Raw genomic sequence first — 25,019 nt, forward strand, 5'->3', positions numbered from 1 at the left:
AACTGGTTATTGATGGAGAAGTAAAAAGTTCTCACTTTAATCCATTTAAGGTTGGCATCAGAATTATCCTCCCAAACAAGATCTATATTCTAATACTATTCAAATAATGGACAGTGTTTTCAAAGAAAAAATATTAAAACTGAAAGTATAGAGAATACACATTTTAAAATAAATGACATTGAACTATGAAAACCATAAAATAGAACTGTCTGAATTATAGAGGTTAACACGATAGAAAGGAAACAAATGTGAAAGGAATTCTTAAAGGAGATGACTCAGAATGTATTATAGAAAGAGATAAAAATGAATCAGATGTAATATACCTTATTATTTCAATTATATATGTGAGTGGAAAAGGGCAAGCAGAAGTAAAAATGTATTGAACATTTTATCTGATGGTCAATATCAATGGGTGCAATTGCATATGTCATATTGGAAGACATTATTTTTCTCTAAAATAAAGGCTGTAAACATGATAAAGATAGCTCATCTTTACATCCAATATTCAAAGAGCCAGCAATCTAGTTGCTCTTTTCTTTAACACAGAAACACAATTATCCTTTTATTATTTTAAGTCTCTAGCATTATATGTTTATTTTAGAATAAGTAGGAGATACAGATAAGCCAAAAACAATATCATCCAGACAAATGCGAACATTAATATCTTGGTTTGTGTTCTCTAGACATTTTTCTATGTGTTTATGTATTTATGTATGTATTTCCATGCTTATTTGGATACTATAAACATTTATAACCTGTTTCTTTTCTTAAAATACATCATGAATATGTTTTCCTCATCAATAAATATTACATAATAGTTATGTTGACTGATTGCTATTTCCTCTCAGATTCACTCCCTACCTTTTACTATTTTGTTCAGAATTGCAAGGCATTACGTATCCCACACTCCCTTGCCTCTCTAATTTCCAGGTAGATTCACCAATGGAGGGAACTGGTAGAAGATTAGAAGGGAAAAGGCAGGGTATTTCTCTGCCTTTCTCCTTCTGTTGAGTACTCCTTCTGACAGCAACTAATCTCTTCATTGGCTCCAGTAAGAGCATGACCGCACCTTCCGCTATGGTCCCAAGTTTCTCTGGAACCTTGCTCCAGTTCCTGCCGGGACCCTGGCTCCCACAGGACAGCCTTACCTTCTGGCTCCAGTAACGACACTTTGTTCTTTCCTCCGTCCAGGAAGTGAAAACTTCCTGCTGTTGCTAACCTTTGCACTGCCTTTTCATTCCCTGTTTACCTTCTCAGTCCTTTTGTCACCTGTATAACCAGTTCCCTGACTGGACGGGACTGTCAATGATTCTACTGCTGAAACCTTTTCCGTCAAATGGATTCGCCATAAAATATTTAATATTGCTGCAGTATTCCATACTGGGAATGTTTCACTTTAATGTCATTATAAACAAAGCTACAGTAAGTATCTTTGCCATTAGTCTAACCACATCTTTATAGTAGTTTCCTAAAGATGAAATTGCTCTGCCACAGAACATATACCATTATCAAGGTGTGGACAAATTCCCATTTTGATGAGGGTTCTCTTCCTGGCTTACAGATGGCTGCCTTCTTGCTGTGTCCTCACATGGCCTTTTGTTGGTACATGTACACAGAGAGAGAGCTCTCTGGTGTCTCTTCTTAGAAGGGCACTAATTCTATGGGTTCAGGGTTCCAAATGTAGACTACTCTGAAGGTTAGGGCTTCAACATGTGACTTGTGGGGTTGGTGCAGACTTCTAGTTTATAACACATGGAGACTTCCTATCCAAAGACATCTTGTTTCTGCCATATATTCATATTTTCTCATTAGGTATTTTAGGAAGGTCTTCTAGTATTTTTTGCATTGTGTTTCTGTAAAATTATTCATTTGGTATTTAATATATTTAGGTACTATGTAAATTGGATTTTATTTACTTATTGCTAGTACATTCATTATGTACACTGCTTTTAAATTACCAACTTACTGAAGTTATTTGTCAGTTCTAATAATTCTTTAGTTGGTTTTTTGTAAGTTTTGCAGGTATAAAATGACGGCACATGAAAATAATGGTGATTTGTCTCCTCTTTTCTGATGTTTATCACTCTGTTTTTTCTTTCCTTTCTTTGCTGGCTTTTTAGTAGGAGCAAAGATCTTACTGCACTGGCCAAAATATCCAGAGCAATATTTAATCATTTAATTGTGGTAACTATCTTTTACCATTCTTGATTTCAGTAGGGCTGAAGTACGGTTGTTTTTATCCTTTTGTTGCTATTTTTCAAGGGCCATTTCAGTATCTTTTTATGGTTACATTCTTTGATCTGTTTATATGATGAATTGTCATAAGAGATTTTCTCATATTGAATTATACTTTTATTTATGGAATAATAGTACATGATCATTGTGCCAGTTTGCCCCTTTGCTCTGAGCATTTCCTGCCCTTACCCCACTCATTAATTTGGGAGATGATCTTGCAAATCACATTTCCCAGGCTCCCTTACGAACAGAATTTCAATTCCATTTGGCTAGTGGATCCCCAGATTTATAATGCCAAATATTTAGTGGCCTTTTTCATCTGAAGATGGAAGATTCCCTAAATCTCAGAGATTTTTTTCTATTATTTTAAAATTATTTCTTTAATTCTGTCTCTTTAATATATTCCTTCTCCAGTTCCTATTATAGGTGAATACAATCTCTTGGTCCTTTCAACTCTGTCTACCTTGGGTATGTTTGCTACATTCATCATGAGCCTTGTTTACTTTGTTCTGAGAAAATTTCTTAAGCTTTCCTAAAATTAACCAATTTCAGTACATATATATATATATATATATATATATATATATATATATACAATCATTCATAGCCTCTATTATATTTTCATCCTAATTATGTTGATCATCTGAAGACAGTTGTTCCTTATCCCAGATTTATAACTTCTCATAGATACATTTCTCTTGAATCTTTTTGAAAACATAAACAGAAATTATTAACATATATTTTTCCTTGACTTTCTCATTAATGGAAAGCCTTCTGATTTCTCAGAGTGGCCTCTTTGTTTGGAACTATTGACTGTTTTCATTGATTTGCAGCTTTTTCTCTATTTACTCTTGGGGAGATATCATATCTGATTTGTTTCTTTGTTAGGGGCTGAGATGGATTCAGTGAGAGATTTTTAGATACTTGTTCGAATATGTTGTTCCAGGCACAGGGAAAATGGAATACTCATGATATGTCTATTTTATTATGAGGAAAGAGGTTGGATTGCCTGTCAGGTGCACAAAGGTGTTTCAGTGGGAGGCATTTGCAGGCTACAGAGCACATCCCTGCTCGGCCTCTTTCCCAGGTGTGCAGGTGCAGACAGAAGTTTACCTGGGCCTGTTTTCTGAGTGGTGTCAGGAGCACCCGGGAGTAAGCGCTCAGGCCCACCTTTCCATGTGCTAAGGTCACTCATGCATTTGACTTCTCCCTAATGTTGGCTCCCTGCACTGTCTCCTCTTACAGAGTGGCTCAGCTGGGCCCTCAGCTTTGAGCCTTTCAAGGCTGGAACCAAGGTGTTGGGAGAACTGTGTTCCTGTCTGGAGGCTCTGGGGATGAATCTGCATCTGAGCTCATTCAGGCGGCTGGATGAACCACTTCCTTGTGGTTGTAGGACTGAGGTCCCCATCTCCTTGCTGGATGTCACCTGGGGCAGATCTTCATTCCTGGGCACTACCTGCGTTCCTTCTCATATTTTCCATGGAGTTCCTCTAGTAATGGCATGATAAGTCCTTTCACATTTCAGATCTTTCCCACTTCCCCTTCTGCCACATCCTTCTGACTCCAGCTGGAGAAGTATCTCATCTTTTAAGGCTTCATGTGATTAGATTGGCCCACCAGGGTAATCCAGGGAAATCTCCCTATTTTAAGGTCTATAACCTTAATCACACTTGCGAAGTCCCTTTTGCCATGTAACATAACATACACGTCGAGGGACAAGAGTGCATCCATTTGTTGGGGGCCTCCTGACTCCCACAGGCTCTAAGTCTCCCGTTGGTCCCTTGGGTGAAGAGGTGGTGTCTCTTCTCATAATAACAACAAAGCATCCTTTGTTGTGAGCCTGCTAGTCTGGGCTCTATACTCAGCCTGTCGTTTAATTCCTGCAACAATTCCGGAAGTGAGGTATCCTTATCTCCTTACTACCAATCAGAAATAAAGGCTCCGATGATGGAATTTATAAACAAATAGGTTATTTTAACAATAATAATGATAAAAACAATGCTGCGGGTGCCATGGAAGAGAAGTCCTTGGGGTTGGCACAAACCTGGATCTAAAGTGATTTGCAAGAGTGTTGAGAAGTCCAGCCCGAACTTTGAGTAATGAGAAGAAACCCATTCGTAGCTATTACAGGAAGGTAACAGCACCAGTCAGGGAAGCGAAGCCCGGGCTAGGGGACTGAGCAATGAGGTCATAAAGAGGTTAGGTGAGGGCAAAAACCGCGGACTCAAGTCATAGATGCAAGCATTTCAGCACTAGTCTGTGAATAAAAACTATGTGTCAGAATGTGCCCTTTACAGGTGCCTAGTAAGGGGAGGAGTGGATAGGTGCAGAGGCTTACAGGCTTACAGCTGGACCTTTGAAAGTCGCCCAGAACCTTCTCTTGTCAGAGCACCACTGTAGAAGTCCTCCCCCCTCACTTGAAGTAGCTGATAAGAAGCCTGCGGCTGATATGAAGCTTTCCTTTAGGATGATCCTGGGGATGCTATGAAAATATCAAAGCTAAACCAATTCCTTAAGTAGTTAAGGGGAAACATAAAAAATAATATAAACAATAACATCCTCTAGGCAGCTTTTGAAAACAACCAGTGAACAGGCTCTGGCTCCAGTAACAGTTATATCCCTCATGTGGAATCTTTTCTCCACCACATTTTCCCTTGTTTCTTAAGAATATCAGGACTGGGTCCTTTGCCTAAAATGATCGAGCTTCTGCCCCGTTGCTGGCACCCCAGGCCGGGTCTCAGAGGAAGCCAGTGATGTTCCTAAGAGAAAGCAGAAGACTCAGATCTCCACAGGGCACGAATCTTCCAGAGGTAAAAGTACCAGATAGGAATTTAAATCCTAGAATTTCATGTTGGGATCTTAATTTGAGCCTTCCCAATTAGTCAGAGAGAAAAATTAACTCTGCCTATGTACCTTCCTAATCAGCAGAGCGACTCTCTCATTATAATTGTTAAATAGCATATTTTCAAATGAATTGATAATTAAAGGAAGGGAGAGACTCAACTGCCCCTTTCCCCCACAAAGGGGAGCAAAAAGAAGATTCTTGACTGTTGTGACACACTTTTCTTGCTTTGTGTCACTTCTTTCTGAGGACCCAGCTGCCTTCAGAGACCCAAGTGCTCTGTGTGGAGGTTGCACAGCATCATGGGTGAGCGGGGTGATGAAGGACAAGTCATATGCCAGCCTTAGTCTCATATCTTTTATCTGTAAAAACTGGTCCTTCTCTTCTTCCTAACCTGTTTAAGCATCACTACATTACGCGTGTGGAACTGGCAGAACTTAATATAAAACTCAGTGTAGCGTGGGGCTTGATAATAACAGCTGACATACACAGCGTGACTGTTCACCAAGAATTGTTCCAAGTCAGAAGTTGCAAGCGTTCTCATTTTGTGGCATTCATATTGAAAATAATTTCTCTTCATGGCACATCTGGGCCAAAAGAAAAACCCATCACATCCATTTATTAAGTAGTTAGGTCTCAAGAACTTAATACATATTTATGTCCTGACAACTTACATAGTCATTTGAAAAAAAATGACATCCATAAATTAGAAGAACAGATAATACTTTTATTTCATTCTGTTGGGGGCTGCACATTTCCAGATGTAGAAACCAGATCAGACACTGCCACCCTCATTCCCTGCTCCACTTTGATTCTTGGGTGATACTTGCCTTTTCCCCACAGCATTAACTTTTCAGCCAGCGTTGTTGAGATATACCATCAACAGAAGGAATGCACTGTGCTCTCATGCTGAAACAGTAAACGACTTTGAGCGAGTAGTTCACTCAATGTCTGACAGACGTCAGGTATCAGCACATTTCCCTTGAAAATTTTAGATGTCCTAACAACCCTCTATGTGTTCAACGCAGTGCCCTGGGGCACCTGGGTGCACGGAGTGGGAACTGCAGAGCGAAGAACTTCAAATGTGTTAACTCATTCAATCCTCACGACAGCCTTGAGATTTACTGTCTGTTACTATTGCCCATTTTTGAGATAATGACATTGAGGCACAGACTGATTAAAAGAAACATGCCCCATGGTTACAGATAGTGGAGCCAGAATCTGAACCCATGTATTTTGGCTCTGACGTCCTTACACTGCACAAGTGACCAAGTGAGGGGTCAGAGACTGTTGGTGCCACCGCAGGGTATGCGTGGCCTTGGGCAAGCTTACTGACCCCTCTAAGCCTCAGTGTCCTTTTCTGATGAAATGGAATAGTAACAGTTGTCTTAAGGATTAATTGAGGTAACAGATGTGAAGACTTGAGCTGAGTGCCATCGCTTAAAACTGGTAAAATTTTGCAGAAGTTTTCATTTATCCATTGTGTTCACTTTTTTTTCTCTTTCCCATCAGAACTTTTTATTTTTCTGTTAATATAAAGGGAGAGTGAAAAATATTGTAGAACCCTCCTTATATGATAAAATAGGAAAACTATTTCAGTGTGATGCTGAGGTCCATCTTTCTTTTTCATAATAAGTAAAAAAAGAAAATAAAAAACTTCTACCGATTAAAACATAAAGAACTGAGGGAAAAAATAACTGGTCCTCTACCTCCTGACCAATCTCTTTCTGCTTCAAAGTCCAAAACTTTTGTATTCATGTCCCCAAATGTATAAAAACCATTCTGACACAAGTGCTCATCACTTGTGCAGCCCAGGTAGCATCCTGCCCAGCAAACTCTTCCCTCAGAGCCTCGTGCCTATTTCTGGAGCTTTTCTTACTCATGAGTTACAATATTCTGTTCTGGTTAGCAACGGTTTGTCAGTTGTTCTCTGAGGTACGCAGAAGAGGTTAATAGAAAGAGGATGAAGCATGAAATAAAGCAAGCCACATGTTGAGTCGCACTCTGTGCTGCCACCAAACAGTTGTACGCATGTGAAGTCTCACCTTTAGCATCTCCATTTCCTTGCCTGTAATACTGGGATCACAGTACTTCCCCTTCATTGTCATTGGGACCATCACCTTGGGTAATCAGTGTGAAGATGAGGTATGTAGTAGACATTGTATCAACACTGAGACCTGTTGAGACCACCCTTATGTTCTCATTCACTGGGTTTGATTTGCTGCTTTTGTTTCCTAATTTGTTTGTTTTACCTTGTTGAGATAGAACTTTAGAAGTTGATGATTGATTTTAGAAGTTGATTGATTGATATATATATATATAAACCCCTGCTTTAGCTGCACCCCTCACCTTTTGCTATGCCATTTCTTAATATCGTTCAGTTCTATACTTTCTAGTTTCCATTGTGATTTCCTCTTTAACCTGTATACTTCTTAGAAGTGTATTAATTTATATTTATATTGTTGTACTTAAATTTTTTTAGCTTGATTTATGATCAGAGAACATCAGGTGAGTGATATCAATCTCTTAACGTTTGTTGACATTTGCTTTATGTCATTTTTGCTTAATGTACTATATCAACTGGAAAAGAATGGGGAGTCTGTCATCGCTCGGTATGTTTTATATATGCCAGTTAGATCAATTTTTTAAAATGTTGTATCTCATATCTTGCATATTCTTATTATTTTATTTCACTATTACATTGGTTTCTTACAGAGGCATGTTAAAGTCTCCCACTAAGATTCTGTATTTGATTATTTTCTTTTATTTCTGGCTTCACATACTTTGATGTTTGGTAAATTCAGTTTTGGCTTTACATATTTTGAAATTCCTCACATTGTTTTTAAAAAGTAAATTAGAGAGGACTAAACCTACCAGATAATGAGTCTTACCACAAGGCTGTTGTTATAAAAAAGAGGGGTTACTGGTTTGGGCACAAGTAGATGAAAGAAACTCAATAGACAGAAGCAGAGCCATGTATTTGTGGGAATTTAATGTGAGAAAATACGTCATCAGTGGAGGAGAAGATAGGTAATGCAAGCTGCTGGGAAAACTAGCTCCCTGTATGAAGTACTATCCATCATGCAAAAAGGATGGATTTCAGTGGATTATAAGTATTAAAGGTCAAATATAAAGCTAATGGGGGGAAATTTAGAAGGTTATCTTTCTGACTTCAGGTCAAATGACTATTCCTAAAGAAGACCTTAAAAATGTTACCCACAATATAAAATAGTAAGATTGGATGACACCAAAGCTGAGATTTCTGTTAAATGAAAACCATTAATAGACAGACAATGGACTAAGGAAGATATTTGTTAAACCTAAGATTGACAAGAGAGCAAAATATAGGATATTTAAAGGGCTCCTTCTAAATAATTAAGAAAAATTCAGGACACCAAAATGAAAAAGTGGAAAAAGAGCGTGTATACTCAATCTCAGAAGTGAAACATCAAATGACTATTAAATATATGAAGTGATAGTCAAACTCACTAGTTTATCAGGCTCATGTGAAGTAAAATAATTGTGGATCACTATATTATCACCGTTACATCAACAAAAGTCAATAACAAATGTTGGTAGGAATGAGAGAGAATTTACTAGTGAGAGTAAAAAATATATAAGCAATATGGAAAACAATTCAAAAGTATGTATGTATATATATAATGTATATATATATAATATATACATATTATATATATAATATACATATTATATATAATATATGTGTATATATAATACTTATTTTTATATATATGTTTACTTATATATACACACATGTATATATATATAAAATACTTCTTACAGTATTATTTTTACAACTAAATTTTTACATAGATGCATAAAGAAAACTTTGTGGGGATGTTCATCGCTGCATTGTTTAAAAATGTCCTGGCAGCATAATCCTAAAATAATGGATTATTGTAATGTGGTGTGTGATTACTGGGGAAGTAGAAAAAAAAGGAATGAGAGTTGGAGATCTACAGGACAGAAACTAATTAAGAAAAACAAAAATAAGAGGTGGTCCTTCCATGTGTGGATGATGGCAATTAAATGTTCCATGAATTGAGAAGTGGGATGAATTCCAACACAAAACAAACAAACCACTCACTCCAAAATACCATTTGTCTTGTGTCTTTGCATACTAGTGTTAGACTTTTAAAAGAAAGTTCTCTTAAATTGAATTGTTAGGTCAAAGATTACATGCATTTTTAATTTTAATATATATTACCAGGTTCTTGTTTCTTTACCATTTCAAAATTTTTTCTCACATAGTCTCATCCATTTATAACTTAGGTCGAATTTGGACTGAATTAATTTCCTTTTCTTCTAAAAGAAATTCTTCGTATTCTAATAAAAATAGCAATTTAAGATTACATAAATGAATAGCTTAATTGAATAGGGTAATTGATCCCTTTTCAATCCAAGGAAATTTTTTATAAGCATAAAAACTAAGGAGAAATCACAAACGAAAACATTGAAATGTTAACTATGTTTTCTTCTTGAGTAATGAGGCTAAGTGTTCTTTTTTCCTTCCGTCCACTTTTCAGGATTTTTCAAATATTGTTTAATATGCTTGTTTTATTTTTATAGTGAAAGCAGTTATTTAAAAAGTGAACCACCTGGTAATAGGTCAAGGAGGGATGGCTATTTCCAAAACTTCTTTTTAATGAGAAGGGAGGTTTGAGAGTTGCATTTTAAATGTCAGCATTTTTTAATGTTAAAAAAACTTAAATCAAAGTTGGTTACAACAATTAGAGAAGTAGGAAAATTGATTTTATAGTTTGATAAGTTAAACTGCTTTCCTTATGAAGCAATGTTCCAAAACCACTTGGGTTTTATTATGTGGCATGGTACCTGAGGACGGTGTTACCAAACTTCTCTTAATGAAGCACGGTGCACAAATGGTCATTTTTTGGGGTCCTAATATATTTAATGGTCAGAAATTCCCAGAAGGCAGGAGTAGATTCTCGCTAGGGGTCATCAGCATTTCTTGGTAGAAGGATGGATTGTATAGATCCTGCCTCTCCAAAAGTGAAGAAGAAATGTTTGAGGTTTACCCTTACCTACTAACAGAAAACCATGTGTATCAAATATTCAGTTTGCTAGGTTTTCTGAACAAGGAGGGGCATCCAATGAAGTCTGTGCCACAATAGAAGCAGGAAGTGAGACTACTTCACATCTGTGCATTTCAACTCCATCTTAACTCTATTGCTTGGGACACAAAAGTAGGAGGGAACTAGGAGTTGGGAGGGGCAGGGGAGACAGAAAATGAGAAAGGACTTGCTGTAGTGGGAATCCAAGCCAATCAACGCTGGGCCTCGGGATTGCTCTGTGGAGCCTGAGAGACTGGAAGGAGGCGAATCAACGTGTAAAAGTCTTCTCTCATTACACTGTTCTGGGGAATTCTGCAGGAAGCCATTATGGTTGAATGTTAGAGGCTCTAGACTCCGTTAGCTGACATGAGCAGAATATGAAATTAGAATAAAGTTTGGACTTTAACAACAAAGTGTTGTTAATTTTTTTTGTTTTTTAATTAAAGTTTATTGGGGTGACAATTGTTAGTAAAGTTTTTTAAATTTTAATTTCTCTCTGGAATTTGATTAAGGAAGACGTTTTGATAATCAAATTCTGGTTGTATCAATCTGGTTGGCAATTTATTCATTTGTTTTTATTGCAGAACCTCTGATATGCTGACTGGCCATAATTTGGCATAGGAAAGAAAATAGAGAGCAAATGTTTTAGCCTTGGAAACTGAACGACCTCGGGGTTATCCTAATTAATTAACCAATTTCTGAGTCCTAGAGAGGCAAATTATAAATGGCATCTCAGCAATCTTACAAGAATACACAAAGAAACTGAGATTGCTGCTTAGGCAGGGGCCTAACAAAGATGGGAGCAGGTCTTCCCTATAGCCCTGAGGGAATAGCCAAACCCCTAACTGACCAAAGGCTTAAGCTTAATGGACAAAGATAAAAATAGTTCAGGCAACGTAAGGAAGTGAGCCTGGTAACCTTTTCTCCCTTCATGTAGTGGGACGTCCAATAGCATGAGACTCCTAGCCTCTGGAGTAACTACTCCGATTGGTGAGTTACACAGGGGAAACCTGCCCAGTCTCTCCCTCTCTGCTCCTTGGGATAAGCTTCCTTTTAGGAGCAACACTCCCCTAGGCTCCTTCTTGTTGTAATTCTCACCCCTTAGCAGGACCAACAATCCACAGGAAGTTTTACGAGCTTTGCTCTCATCCAGTATTGCTGGTATCAAGTAGGTATCTGTCTAGTTTGAGTCACATTCTCCTATCTCTTCTTCCCTCTAAACTCTCTTGGGAGAAAATCTTCCGGCAGAGAGCATGGATTCTGTTATTCTCCTCCATGTTTCCCATTTTAAAGGTATCTACTCCTCTAGGCCCCTTATGTCCAACTAATTCCCTATTTGGAAGCCCATTTGATCACAGATAAAAGCTCCGCTCTCCAGTGCTGCCGCTGGCAGCCACTTCCAGTAAGGAGATATTCTGCGTACTCTGACCTATTTTCAGGTGGAATGCATCGCAGCAACTGGGTGTTGTAGACTATGTACTTGGCCTGTGTGAACACTGGGCTCATGGACTTACCACCTTATTGTGTTTTGTTCTTAAGATTTGGGGCTCTCAGACAGGCTTGGTCAGGAAGGGGCAAATTCTCATTAACGTTAGCAAAGAAACCAAACAGACATTGTAGTTTTCAGAACTCTGCCTCAGTTACTGAAGGCAAGTCCACTCCTTAGCTCCATGAAAGGTATTACCTCTAAATCAAAGCCATTGCAACCTTATGTCTATAGCGTTGAGTGTAACTTTTATTCCAACAGCTTCTGCAAAGCTGGAGGAAGCGTATTGGAGAGAATTTTACTGCAGCCCCAAACCTGCTCGTTCACCCTTCTGCTAATGCAGAGAGTGCAATTAAAATACAGCTTTGCCTGTAAAACCCACTTTGGCTTATCCCTCAGAATTTTTAGGACGCACACATTTGCTAAATATTAATACTCAGAATGAAGAGGATTACATACTTTCACAATTCCAGCAGTCAAGAGGAATTGAGGGAAATCATTCTGCCTTTGATTACTGGCTCCCAACTCTCCCTAGTACATTGCTTGAGGCTGGTGACTTAATTATTAATTCATGCAATGTCAAAAAACCTTTTTTTAAACGAATATTTCACTTTCAATGGTGCAGCAGAGTGCAATAGGGAAGAACAGAAACATTGGGGTCAGATACCTGGGTTTGAATTTCATCTCACTAACTGTGACCTTGGGGAAATTACTTATCCTTCATGTGTCTCTGTTTTCTTATCTAGAAGAGGGGATATTTTGCTTCATCAAGTTGAGCATTAAATATGTTACTATTTGTAGAGCTTTCAAAATAGTCCCTACGTACAGTAAGGGCTATGTAAGTGTCTGTTACATACATTTAAAAAATAAAATATTAATAATATCAGTATACTTACAATTCCCAACTATTACATTTAGCAACAAAGCTGATAAAAATCTTTCATGACATTTAACAGATGAGGAAAGCAGGCTTCTAAAGGTTAATAATTTCCTAGAGACAGGGAAGTAGTGTGATCCGTCAGGGTCTGGGTCCCTGACCTTCTAACTTGCGGTCTCATGTTTCATCCTCTGCCTCATAAACTGAGCTGGACGAGAAAAGTTAGGCATGCCGGACGACACTGTCTTCAGGGTGCAGAAGCTGCAGGACAGGAACCAGGAAACGCACAAGTGGGAAACTTCAGACTTTCAAATCTATTTACTTGTAATCTTCCAGATGTTCGGAACTGTTTCTTTCCTATATTTACACTTCCAACTAAGAGAAAGTATAGTTCTGATGTGAGTGAAAGTAATTGATTTAGGTTTTTGGTTCTTTCCATCTGCCAAGTGATAGAGAGATGACTTGGGATTTTTGTGTGTGTTTAATTGCTTTTTAAAGCATGACTCTTACAATAAGTATTTTTTTAGTTACCACTTTACTATTCAGAACTACCTACACACACACACACACACACACACACATACACACATTCAGAGGGTGCCAAAAAAATGTACACACATTTTAAGAAAGGAAAAAGATGATGGTAACCACTCTGAGCACCTCTTGTCATTGCAGAAGTCAAATGTGACTTGTAGTCATCTTTTGTTATCAGTATATATTGAGTATTACAATTTTAATAAGTTTTTTCCTTTCTTAAAATGTGTATACTTTTTTGACACCCTGTGTGTGTGTGTGTGTGTGTGTGTGTGTGTAATTTTTTATTTTTTCAAATGCCTCCCATTTCTCATGGATTACTGATACTTTCTTTTTCCCCCCTCTGTGTTGAATTCTGGCAACATTGTTTCTCTTTACATTGAGTTTATTTTCTGCTTAGTAATTCTTTTGATGTAATTGGCACTAACTTTAACTCTGTATTTCTATGTAGTTTCTTTCAAAGGAAGTTGACTGTGTGATTAATCAGTGACTAGCCATGAGTGCTCTATCAGGCAGTGTTGAAAATTCTAACTTCAAGAGCTTTCTGAATGGTAAATGCTGGATGGCTAATATTTTTCCACCTGCAGCTCTGCTAACATGGCAAAGTGTGGTTGTTTACAAGCTGTACTGGTAGATCCCTGGAGACAGCAGTGGTGATCAGTTAGTACGCATTTGCGATGTCCGACGGTGGTTATCACGGTGGTGATTGAAGTATATCTTTTGATTGTTTTGTGTCTTTGCCTTACCAGTGGTTCAATATTAGTATTCTCATCTTCCCCAAGGTCTTGTGGCTGTTCCTCAGGGCAGGAGGTGAGGGGAGAGTCCAGCAGGTGAATCTCCAGGCCCCACCTCTGCTTTGAATTTATCCTCTTTTTATATTGCCTTCCTCATCACATTTCATCTGCAGAAAGAGTAGTCCAGTGGCTAAAATATTTTGAATCAGTGATGCATGAGTGAAGAGTACAGTGTTGAGTCAGATCAAGAGAGAGCTTTTGTCAAAAGAAGTAGTGACAGCTTGGGAAATTACTTAACTTTCTGAGGCTTGGTTTCTTGATTTTAAAAAAGAAAGGGGTTTGACTAGGTAATCTGCACATTTTTTTCTCTCACTGTGACTTGGTGTGATTCAACTAATGGAAAAGCAGTTAATGCCAGCAGCACAAGCTGTTATTAAAATGAAGATGTAGCTAGCAACATGAAAAGGGAAGGTTAGAGGGAGCAGAAATCAAGACGGGGGAGGTGGAGGGAAGCACAAGACATGCACACAACGGGCCCATTTTACAGGTGAGGAAACAAGGCTGTCTGGCCACATGGCCTCATGAAATCATATTAGATTTTGTCTTAATTTTTCATGTCGACTGGGATTCCAACAGATAAAGGGCTTGATGCTGTAGATGTAGAATGGAATCCCAGAACTCAATAAAATAGGAAGTTTGGTAGGTGCTTATGTTTGGTCTCCAAGAAATCAAAGCAATTGTTTACCTTGATTTGCCACAGACTTTCCTGTAGGTGAGACTGCTGAATTCCTAGAATTTTGTTTTTGAATAATTAGGCAGACCTGAGAGTCTCATGGGATTGCTTAATTAAGATCAGGGAAAATAAATAGTGACATATAAATATGTTAGGATGGGATTTTTTAAAAATCTGTTGAGACCTTAGTTTCCATATTTTCTTTATTTGGGGGAAGAATTTCAGAATTTCTACCTTTCTCTGCCTCTACATCTTATCACTCTCTGGGAGGAGTAACTACTGATTGCCAGAGGCGCAAGTGGGAGCTTTTAATCTTTCAAAAGCCGATTAATATCCCAAACAAGATGGCACACCACTATAGAGACAATACAAACATTAAGAGTTAAAGAAAAATAATTCAACATGTATCAGGCCAAATATAGCAACATCCCTGTTCTTCCAGAAAAAAACATTTCCATAGAACTCCTTGGAACTCTACATGAGAGTTAGATACTGGCCAAATGATTGGTTCCTCTGAGTGCAAATCAAGAACTCTGCCTAATGATTAATGTAAGAGAAGAGACAGCTCTTTGGAAATTCTGTGATTTAGTCCTTTCCTTTGATCTGAGGACTTTGTAGGAAGGAAAAAAGAAATCACTTCATATTGGTTGCACAGAATTCATTTACTTCACTGCCATGCAGTGAGTTTTCACTTTTATGAGTATAAATTATTGAGGTTCCTTTGTGGCCCAATGGCGGAAGAGGTGGCCCTCAGAGAGCCAGAATGAGACTGGGGTAAACAAACGGCCTGCTGATGATCAGGCCCTGCCCTATTACTTTGTCTAAAGTTTCTCAGGTGGGCGGTTCCCTCATCATTTCATTTGAGCATAAGAAGAGTAAAGGGACCTTGACATACGCTCCCTTCAATCATTTCATCAGAATACCTTTCAATTTGCAGAGAGTTGCACAAGAAAAAAGAGGAAGATCAAACTTCTTAAATCCCTCGAAGGCAATGCACATTTTATAGACACCATATTGTGGAATGGTTTCTTATCACTCCACTGTGCCTGCTCTTTTGTCCAGCCTTTGTCTTGGCCAATTTTCCCTTTGCTTGTGAGGAGAGGTAAGGGTGGTGGAGTGGAAGGAGTAGTACGTAGGTGTCAGAAGACCTAGGTTTAAATATGTGTCCGAACCTCTGAATCCCACTCTCCAAAAGGCGGAGCGAGTGATCCTCGTTTCTATTACCTCTCACGGTGGTGGTGAGATGCAAATGAAAATAATGTCAGGGATAGCGCTGTCACAAGTGATTTTTAAACGTTCGCTGTTATTACTTGTTTTCCTCAAGGAGAAGTTCAAAGCTGTGCTCTGCTTCACCCTATGCTTAAGAGAGGAGTTAAGATTAATGAGGTCAAGGTTAAGGTCGTTTTTACCAAGGTTAAGGTTGTGAATCTCACTGTCTGATGGACAGCATAGGTCTTTCGGGAGTCCCTTAGTTACACTCAGTGGCAGTTGAACTCCAGAGCAGCCAGCTCCGCTCTCTGTCCATCACATGCTACTTCTCGGTGACGTCCATAAATTCTGCAGGTTCTTGAGGACCACTGAGACCACAGGCTCTCATTTCATGTAGAATTTGTGTGCAGTGTTTTTGTTGTTGTGGTTGTTCCCCCAACCTGCTGAACTTTCTATGGTCAATATGGTTTTCTTTTTTGCATAAAGACCTGCATTTTCTTAGTGGCTTACCACATTCTAAAATTGCAAGGGTATCGGGAGTTCTAGACTATGTGTGTGAAGGCTAAAAGACCAATCCGAACCATTTTCAAGAACAAAAATAAAATTTCTTTGCAGTGCAATGAATGCTAGCGTGTCAGGGACCGACGACTCATGCTGACTGGTACTGGAAAGAGAAAACCTGCCCCTGCAGCTCCCTTGAGAAAGTCAGAGAGCTACACAAAGAGCTGTGATGAGTAAAGCCTGGACGGTGGGCCATGTAACCAGAGGTCATCTCTTCCTGCAGCCGACCCTGTTGGTGCCCTGCCCGTAGACCCTTATCTACCCCAATGTCATTAGAAGAACGGTCTTGTACTGCTTGAGGGTGTTTGCGGTCTGCAGTGTGTGCACCACACTCACCCATCTCTGCTGCACAGCAGGTTGGAATTGCTGGGAATGACCCTCTACCAAAGAATAATGAGAACCGGTGTCATCAGTTATAGCATCGAGGTGGTGGGCGTACGGACACACAAGGCACAATCTTTGTAGCTTTCTGAATGGTTGAAAATTTTCATAATAACATGTCGGATGAGATGGTATTGTAGAAGACAAAACATGGGAAAATGTTCACTGTAAGTTGTTCAGTAAAAGTGAAGATTGCCAAACATTTAGACTATGATCATAATTTTGTAAATATAAAATAGTTGTATATCTATACTAAGAACACACACACATATAAAGAGAGACGTATAGTGAGATAGATATGTGTATGCCACTTTCAATATCTTGACCTGTATTATAAAATATTTCTGGAAGTAAGAACTGTAAAAATATAGCAATTAGTGGGTAGTGGGCATGTAGAGAATTTTTAAATTATTTTTTATTACTTCTCTGTAACTTCCAAAAATTCTACAATGTATCAGTTTATATAAAGCCCTATTATTTAAAACCCTATTATTTACTGATTGTGTTTAGAAGAGTGTTGAATGATGGGGAAATACAGCTTACCTAGTTATTGTTTTATGTTATGATTACACCTGGAAAACTACATACGTGATTTTGAAGGTTTTAAGAGTTTTTTATTGATGGTAACAGGTAAGAGTATATTGGAAGTTAAATCATAAGAGTAATAATGCTTATCTCTGAGATGTGCTTTTATGGGGAACATTTTTTAATTCTTAAAGCATTTTGTACGGCCAGATTTTCTACAAGAACCCTTATTATTTTCACAAACAAAACATTTCCTTTTAAAGAGAAAAGACCTAAGTTCCTACTGCAGGCCCGATACTTTTTGTATCTATGCTCACCTAAGAGGGCTGTCAGGAGTTACAAATGTGTGAGAAAACACTTTTTGTTCATGTAGAAATGAAGGAATTGTAGCATATATTAAGGGAGTTTTCCTACATCTTTTCAAACTCATGAGATTATTTTGAGCATTAAGAATTTGATACTTTTATTACAAATAAATCTTCAGGCTGTCATGATTCACCTTTCCTGAGACTCATTTTTCATTGACCAGGCAGAGCGTGACAAGCCTCATAGGCCCTTCTCTAAGTGGAAGAGCAGTGAGAATCCATAGCAGGGGGGCATTTTATTAGTCCAGTGCCCACCAGGGCTCTGTTCCACATTCAGACCCCAGAGCTACATTGCTCAGTGGAAACCTGTGGACCACGTGAATGGGCTTGAAGTCGGGACACAGAGGCGAACATGAGGTACCTCAGGTCCCGTAGAGTGTGATGGTTTGACTGCCATCAGTCACTTCTGTCCACTCACGCCAGTTCTCCATTGAGCCGAGGAGTCTGTTCCTTCACTCAGTTCGTTCTGGGCCGGCCTGAATGCTTTGAACATTGAAATATGGTAGAAGTGATATGCCAGATTTGGGGCTCACCTTGAGGGGGGCTGGCAGTTCCTGCTTTTTCCTGTTGAAGCCCTGAGCTGCGTGTAAGAAGTCCAGGCTGGTCTTCTGAAAAGAGAGCTCATGTGTAGTAGCAGCACTGAGGCGCCCAATGTATGACTTTCTTCTATATTCCGTCTCTCTTCCTCGGCCACGTGTAAAGTGTCCCCTCTGTTGGGGAGCCATGGGGTCCTCCAGCTCTGTTAGTGACCAGATGGGCAAGTTTAATGTTTGTTTTGTGAGTGGCAGAGAGAGGAGTATGTGATTCCAGGTGCCCCGTGGCTGCCAGCTCTGAGCTGCTGTCCCCAATCAGCTTTCTCAATGACAGGACTCTTGCATTCTCCACCGGTCTCAGTACCTTGTCCGAATTCTCACCCTAGAAGTGCGGATGAGGGAAGAGGTTCGATTTGTTATCAGCCCCTCAAACCTTGACACTTGAGAGGATTTTTCTTTATCTACGTAATTAGAAAAATTGCCAGGATGAATTCTAGCATGGGTCCCTTGTCACTGATCTTGTCTGCATGGCAGGGAGCCATTTCAATTCCATACAGATGTCTCCAGGTCATCAGAGTGTCCTGATATAATTAGCCCCTGCCATACAAGTGTCATCGGCTCCAAAGTTTTAGTCAGTGAGCAAACACACACATACATTTTCTCTTTAACGTTAATGTGAAAACTGCTGTCCTTTTTCTATTAATGGAAAAGAAAGTTCAAGCTTTAAGTTGTTAATATCAATAATGAGTGCTGGTAATTACATACTGGAGATAATTATAATTGCAATTATTATGCAATTAAATTTAAAATACTCCCCAAATAAAAGGGCTTTTGGTAATAGTGGCAACATCAGTGTTTGCCATTTTGCCAGTTTTTTGTTTTGTTTGTTTTATTTGTGAAAATTACAAGTGATGGCTGAAATGTATCTGGGGCACAATTTTGTAACAAATTAAAATGTTATTAAAGGTAAAGCTCTATCTTAATCCTAAAAAATTGAAAAATACATGAGCAAAATTTTATGTCACATGCCTCTGAGCTGACTACAACCAGCTTCAACATTGTAGAAGTAAAAAACAACAACAACAAAAAAATACTGCTTTGTATAGCAAAAATAGGTGGTTTATCAATATATGGCGTACTGTGTGAAAGCCATAAAGATAGCAGATGAATGAATGTATATCTTTGAGTACAGCTTCTGTTACTCTTTGTCTGACCTTCCATTCTGTAACATGAGAACTTGTATCTGTTCTCCATGTTCATCAAGTTATTGTTTCAAACTCAGTTTATTTCCTGAATATTCTGGGAAGTTATCCTAGTTATCTCTCCATCGTTACCTATAATCCTTGCATTTCTGTTTCATGAAGATCATAGTTTCTTGAATGCTTTTGACAGATGATAATGATGATGCCAGAAGTATTTTGACACCTAACAATGTGCTACCCCAAATAGTCATTGTTTTGTGCTATTTTGCCAACACAATCCCATTGCAGGTATTATGAATTAGAGTTTTAGGAAGGTCATGCAAACTGTGCAAGGTCTTACAGTTATTAAATACTGAAACTGGAGCACAAAACCCCGCTTCCCTGATTTGAAAGCCTATGTTTTTTACCACAAGATTATATATATGGCACACACTTTTTTGAAATTTTACTCTGGATCCTGCCTAGATCATTTTCATGTGTATTTCTTCTCTGAATCACCCTTATGTAGGGCCATTTTGCTTTCCACTCACCTAATACAAAGCCTAATAGGCTAATAGATGTTTTCTCTTTCCTTTTCTGCAGACAATGTAAATTTCCTCGCTGCCATTATCCATTCACATTCAATCTGCCAAACATAAATTAATTCCAATTGTACTTCTTTTTCACTTTTCATTTTTATAATGAAAGAGGTTGCTCATTTTGCCAACAGTTAATTTCTCTACCTGCCCTGCACCTCATGCTCCCTGCAGCTCTCTCACCAGGGACTCGCTCTGATTATTCTCTCCACATGGTCCCTCCAAAGGGCATTTGAACAATTCGCTCCCATTTCAAACAAAACAAAACCCAAACCAGAAAGCCTCCTTTGACCCATGTTTTTTTTTTCTCGATTTCCCTACATCTCCTGCCACAACCAACCCTCCTGAAAGAGTTTGCGGAATTATCTGTGTCCATAGTCTCATGCTATAGCCTTTGCTATAATAATAACAAGCCAACACGTTAGCTCCTCTGGCCCCCCGCGTCCACCGCCCCACAGCAGGTTCTCACTCCTTGAGTCAGATGAACACCTTTTCCTGTGTAATTCATTTGCCCTTCAGCGTTATCTGGCTTTTTGTACAACCCACTCCTGGAAGGTGTCTCTCCTCGGAAGTTCTCTTTCCTTGCACAAAAGGTCCTTGTATTTTCTTCCTGCTTCTCTAGATCCTTTCTCTGGGTCTCTTCAGCAGGCTCTTGTGTCTCTACCCACTCTCAAATGTTCACACTACTCATTCTTTAGTGCCCTTTCTCCTTCTCCCCTTAGATGTGTTTTGAATACATTTGCCGCTTTCTGTCTACACTGCCAGGAACCAGAGTCCAGCAACAGCGTTCAGCCAAGTCTCCCTGCTTTTGGTCTTGCATTCGTGGTCATTCTAAAACGTGACTAACCATGTTGCTTCCCTACTTAAAATACTGTAATGGTATTTTTGGTAAACTTAGGTGAAATTCAAATGACTTTCCATGGTGTAAAACTTTTGAGTTGGGCCCGAATAATGTTGCTTTACAGCGTCAGGGGTTAGAATTCCAGTGGAGTGGGAGGGTTCCGTGGAGACGACCCCTTGTTGGTTTATGAAAGAATGCTATTGTCACAGATTTAACCTGTCACCCATGTTTCTATTGTTGTGAGTTTGAGGAAGCTGGCTTACCTTAACAAATAGACACTAATTTTTTTTAAGTGTATTTCTTCTTTACATTATGGTTTGAAGTGACTCTTTCTGTAAGATAGACAGCTCTCCCTTATTTGGGATTCAGAGACCCTCTGGTGCCTCATTATATGTATCCAGCTGCCATGAAGGTAAAGAGAGTGTGGGGGCAGGGGACACGGCACCAGAAACTGAAGAACACGATTTCCACTTTCCTTCTGTTCACAATAACTGTTCACATGGTTATACCTCGATAAAATGGGTAAGGAAATGGAGTTCCATCGCTGATATAAAAGAAAAAAAGAAAAAGAATTATTGATAGCTTGAGATGTGTCAAACAGGAAGGTAACTCAGCGATTGGGATTGGATGTGAGGCCCAGTCTTTTGGAGGTGTGGGCAGGATGCTACGGAAATACAGGGGGTGGGAGTGGTAGGTGCGCTGGTCATGAGGGACGAGACATGTCAGTTTATTCTTGATTATTTTCATCCTCTCAGGAGACAGAGGCTATTTGGTCTATTTTGTCATTCCATATCCAAAATAATATAATATTTTGGCTGATCTTACTGCTCCCATTTTATATTAGGCAATTGGGAAAATGAAACATTTTTTAAAGAGGAACATGTCATTCTCTAAAAGAGCCCATTAAGTATAGTTGGTTGAGGTTGTAGGAGACTGTATATTCTACGCTTTGAAAAATTTCACTGGAATTCTGACTCCAGCTAGAGCAACGCTGTCAAACCAGGAAATGAGTCAAAACCCTACTGGGGATCATCTCTCCTTTGCAGCAATGGCTTCTGAATAGAGAAAAGTCCTCAAAATTTTTCTTGAGTGTCTTTATCAGTGAGGAACTGGCCCTGAAAATGCAAGGTTCTCTTGAAATCTTGCATCCTAAGACAATGAAATATTGGCATTTAATTACTGCTGGTAACAACGATATACAAACCGACTGCTTACCCCACACGTGGGGCTGATCACTGAAACTGTCTTCCTGGGGCACACCATTTTAGCAGGCACCTACACAGGAGAAGCAAATCCTTGTGAGATATTGGACACGTCACTTAACCTGATTTGCAGATGTATAAAGGGCGCTAGTAATAACAATCTCCAAGTTTGTCATGAAGATTAAACAAGATAGCCTGTAGGAAAGAAAGCACTTCGCCCAGAATGGGTGCCCAGGAAAGGTGAATTCCTCCCCTTCCTCCCTCTTTCCCTCCCTCCTCCGTTCCTTCTTCCCTTCCTTCCTTTCTGACTCCCCTCCTTTCTTCTCCCTTCCCTTGTGTGGTAGAGCTGCGATTCACAGGAGAGGACCACGGAGAGCCTGACAGAGGAGACTGGCCCTGGGCACTGTAAAGGCAGGAGAGAACAGTCAGAGAACTGGGCAAAGGGCAGATAACAAGTGAGGACATGGGGCTGGGAGCCCCCCAGCCCTTCAAACACAGAAAGAAAGGGTTTTGCAATTCGAACGTGTTGTCACAGGAGAAGTGTGAAGCTGAAGAGGTCAAAGGAAGACGAGGATTCCATGTCTCACACAATCAGCACCTACGGCTGAACACACGACTCCTCCAGGCTGAGTTGGCCTGGCCTTTGGTCTGGTGAGGGTCTAACATACAGAGAAGGGAGCTGAGCAAGTCCCTGTCATGTGCCAACAGCTCAGGTAAAAGGGACATGCAGACCTTAGGCTTCTCTGGCTTCTGCTCTGGTGCCTGGACTCGAGCTGGCTTGCCGCCGTGACACAGAGGTTGGCACCGAGGGCTGTGCTGAGGCCCACAGCCTTCCTCCACGGTCTGTCTGTAGGGTCCTTTCTGCCTACACGCCCCTCATTTCTCTGGTTCTCTCTCTCACTCCCTCCCCCTTGGAGTCCTGGCTTCCTCGCCCAGCCGGATCCTCCGATGTCCTGCCCTTCTTTACCTCGTTGATTCCTTTCATTCCCTCACTGCTCACTCAGCTCTGTGTGCAGCCCAGTTTCAGGAAGAGTCCCCTCCTTCCAGCCAGGCAGACAGTCCTGCTGGGCCAGCTGAGCCCCCACTGCTACACTGTGTGTCCTTAACTGTGTTCCGCAGAAGACCATCGCCCCCAGTGACTTGCGACCTCCCCTGGGTGCTGCTTGGGAAGATGTGCCTGAGGCCCCTTTCATGCCTCTGCAGAGGGAAGCGCTCCTTGGTGGCTTCCCATAGGAGCACAGAGCTTGCTAAAGCCAGCCAGCCAGAACACGGAGATTTCGAGTAGAACGGTTTATGGCTGCATTAAAAGTGATTTCTGTTCCTTTGGGGAGGTAGATGCCATGTCAGAGAATTAGAGTGGAAAACTCCGCTCTAAGATCCTGAGGCGAAAACCCTTCTTCCCCAGGTGAGTCTGGCCTGGACGTGCCTGCAGTTAAAGGTAGACAGCATCCTGCAAGGGATGGAAAGATGTAGAAAACAAAACAATGCATAAGTAAAACCCATTTTCGTGCAGGACTTAATATAGATCGTTTAAATCATGGCCAAAAAGGAAAATCAGGAAATCAGAGCATTCAAATGAGAGAATCTCCCAAGAGCCAAGTATCTACAAGTGCCAGAGACTATTGTATCTCTTTGAAATACTACACAATGTAGGAAGGTTGGGTAACCCAGGGCCAGGCAGCCTTGTCTGTGGCCTTGGGACAATGCTAGTGCCCCTGTGATGGGTGTTTGGGTGGGTCATGCCAATCCTCTTGTTCTAGCCTTGCTGTCCCTCCTTTTCCATCTTAGCACCTGCTGTTTCCAGGTCATTCTGAGAAAGAAAGGAAAACAGGTGGTTACACTGGCAGCTGTATTAGTTGTCTAGGGCTGTCATAACAAAAAATCACCACAAATCAGGTGGCTTAAAAGAAGAATTTATTTTCTCCTAATTTTGGATGTCTGGAGTCCAAAATCCAGGTGTCAACAGGGTCACACTCCCTCTGGAAGTGATAGGGGAGAATCCTTCCTTTCTTCTTCCATTGCCTGGTGGTTCCACGCCTTCTTTTGCCTGTAGAAGCATAACTCTGACACTTCCATCTTCACATCATCTTCTCCATCTGTTCTCTTCTCTTCTGAGGATACTTCTCATTGGGTTTAGGACCCACCGTAATCCAGGATGATTTTTATCTAGAGATCCTAAACTTGATCATATCTGCAAAGTCCCTCCCCCCTTTTTTCTTTTATAAATGAGTTCACATTTACAGGTTCTGGTGGACATGTATTTTGAAGGATCATCATTCAAAGCACTATAGCAACCTCTGGGGTAGTGTCTTCTAAGACAGCACGGAAGATAGAACCTGAGGTCCGCTTCCTAAGACAGCAGCTCACCAGTTCACTCTGAGTGCTACTACTCATCGGGTGGTCACTGGCCTCACAACCACCCGGCCACACTGCCCTGTGTCAGGTCCTTGAATTCACCTACCCCCTTCCTACCTTGGAGTCTTTGCACTTTTCCAAGGACAGTTGTCTCATGGCTTACTCCTTCTCACTCTGTAAGTCTCATCTCTGATGGTTAGCTCCTCCCAGGAAGCCTTTCTCTGACCACCCAATTTTTATCACAACTTCTGTTTTTTGGGGTTTTTTTTTTAAAGCACTGACCACAACTTTCAATTACTGAATTGACTATTTTCTCTTTTTTCCCACTAACTGAAGTAGTACCTGGGCAAGAAACAGGTCTACCCTGTTTATCCTACATACCCAACACCAAGCATAGTGCCAGGTTCTCAAAAACTAGTCATTAATAAAGAAGGATGGAATGCGTTCAGTGAATGCGCAGCATACAATGTCTGTGACATCATTTCTCCTCCTTGTTTGCACCTCTTTCATCCTTTTCTGGACTTAACTTTCTTTCTCAAGTGATCATCCCAAACTGTATTCTTATTCTTCTCTAATCCCTGTTGGGATAATAACTGATGGACACCCTTGCGCTACTGCTCCTCTAAATAGTTGACTCCATGTATCTGTCTGAATTCTATTGGAAATGAGAATGAAACAACCAAACAGTTGTTCCTGTTGCACCAAACAACTTGGCTGTAGTGTTTTGTGGTCATGA

This window comes from Rhinolophus ferrumequinum, chromosome 20 (assembly GCF_004115265.2).
Source record: "Rhinolophus ferrumequinum isolate MPI-CBG mRhiFer1 chromosome 20, mRhiFer1_v1.p, whole genome shotgun sequence".
NCBI lineage: Eukaryota > Metazoa > Chordata > Mammalia > Chiroptera > Rhinolophidae > Rhinolophus > Rhinolophus ferrumequinum.